The sequence below is a fragment of the Cupressus sempervirens genome, chromosome 11 (genome assembly GCF_028749045.1).
Source record: "Cupressus sempervirens isolate cs-2001-9-10 chromosome 11, ASM2874904v1, whole genome shotgun sequence".
Taxonomy (NCBI): Eukaryota; Viridiplantae; Streptophyta; class Pinopsida; order Cupressales; family Cupressaceae; genus Cupressus; species Cupressus sempervirens.
This window is the reverse complement of record NC_143128.1, coordinates 184,748,966-184,751,182: the sequence shown is the minus strand read 5'-3', so window position 1 is coordinate 184,751,182 and position 2,217 is coordinate 184,748,966. Positions and strand designations below refer to the sequence as shown.

Sequence of the window (2,217 nt, the reverse complement as noted above, 5' to 3'; positions counted from 1 at the left end):
TTTGGTAATTATAGTTATGATTGTATTAGTGTGATGACTTCCTCATATTTTCATTTTCAATGGGAGACACACTCGCTAGTTTAAGTTTCTCACATTATATTTAAATTGATCCTTCTAGTGAGGCACAATTCATTCTATTTGACCAGTCAACCTGCCAAGTCAATGAACATAAAGTATTAAAGTTTAATACACATAAACTTATATTTTATAACTTTTTTTATATAAGAAACTTTAAAATCTATGATTTATGATTGATTCAAGCAAGGAGTAAAATTATTTTCCATTTTGTGAGTTATAATATTTTTGGTAAGAAAGATGGCTCTTAAAAAAATGATTGAAATTTAACTTAAAATTTAATATTATGATGAAAAGTAATTTAAATATAAATTAGTCTTATAAATAATAAATTAATAAATTAATCATAAATTATAATGTTACTATATAAAAAATAATAATAATCTATGTTCATTAGTTGGTTGACTAGTCAAATATAACTATTTAGATGAAGGCAACTAATAAATAGAATACTTAGATAAAATGTATTAAATGATATTTAACTTTATTTCATAGTGTTAGTAGTAAGTTTTGACTATTTGACATATTTGATGATCAACTTTGAAAATTTGGAAATATGTTGATATACATCAAATTTTGATGAAAAACATATGAAAATAAGTCTAGAAATTATTTAAATATAAATACTTTTTCTTATATATATAAATATCTATATTTTTCAAAACTAAAAATCTCTTCCCTAAAAATATTTTAAAGTTGCCTCCTTCAATTATTATAATAGATATAATTTGAATAAAGATACAACAATTCTAATCATTCTTAATCATGAAGTCATCTCTAATTATCTTCATAATCTCACCAAGAAGGTCAAGGTTTGCTTCCCTTTTGGAATGATGAATTACTTGAAATGTTATTAGTTGTCATAATACAAATCAAGAGAAAAAGAAGAATTTTGAATAAAAAAATTAGAAAAAAATAATCTAAATAATTTTAGAAAAATTAAATAATATGGTACAAGTTTCTTCATTATCTTTTGATTCCTTGCAACAAAAGACAAATCTATAAGATCTTACAAGACAAAACTATAAGACATCAAAGACTTCCAACTTAGCATTCATTACCTAGAAAGGCAGGAAATTTTTTAGTGTGGCATCAAGTGAATGAACATTCTTGTGGGCTATGTTTAGACCATAATGCACATATTACATTGAAGGAATACATGTTTTAATTTCTTTTGGAATATTGATCACAATAACTAACAACCTGCCCATTTTTTGATAGATTTTGTGACCTCAACCCAAGAGAAGTTTGGGAAGGACACAACCTGTTGACCTCATGTTAGTGGCAGTTGTATATACTATACTCCATGCCACCAAAAATGAGCCCATGAGCTCAATATTACCAGGAGAAAATATAAGGTATATTAGGTCCACCGTTGACTAGAGTTTTAGCACTTCTAAAGTTACAGAGCTTAACTTGACGAATTTGTAGATTCGCCATAATATTTTTGGGTTTATGTCTATAACTTATCCCAAGTCCATGAATAGAGGGTAATGACCTATAGATCTAATATGTATACAAATTTATATCCTCTAATTCACCCAACTATAATGTTTTAAACACAATTGATCATTGTCTGTCATGGAAAAGAAACAATGCTTCAATGACATTACATTTGGTTTTGGGTGGTCCAAGAAACCCATTATCTTCAACTCCTAGTCCTTGTAACATTTGTCTTGCAAGATCTTTTCAATGGAAATAGTCTCCCCTATCTCGAAACATTTAGCCTATTAAACAATTCCAAAGGACCCAATACCTAGCACTCACTTTGCCATGTAACAGATGGTCTACCTAGGTTGCCCTTCCCTACCACCAATAGTTTTAGAAATTATGTGACCTACTTTTGTACTGTTCACACAAAATATGATGCTATTTCATTATCACCAATCTTCGCCTTATCATATTTGATCTTCATCTCCTTGGGGAGATGATCATGGACAAAACATATTGGTAGTATTGATTACATTGAATCTTCACTTTGTTATATTTGGTACTATTATGTTGTTTTTTATTAAGATTTCTCATGATAGTTTGTTATGAAATTTGACTTTCCTTTTATTTTCACTTTTAGGTTTGAGGGTACACGACTAATGTGAAACCTAGAATGCATAGAAAATGAGAAGAATATTAGAATAATATCAG

At 28.0% G+C, this 2,217-nt stretch overlaps 1 pseudogene; it reads right to left on the bottom strand.

The window, feature by feature from the left end:
* Nucleotides 1-1,307: 1,307 nt before the first annotated feature.
* LOC149528814 (glycogen synthase kinase-3 homolog MsK-1 pseudogene) lies at nt 1,308-2,011 on the bottom strand (annotated as a pseudogene).
* Between the last annotated feature and the right edge of the window lie 206 nt (nt 2,012-2,217).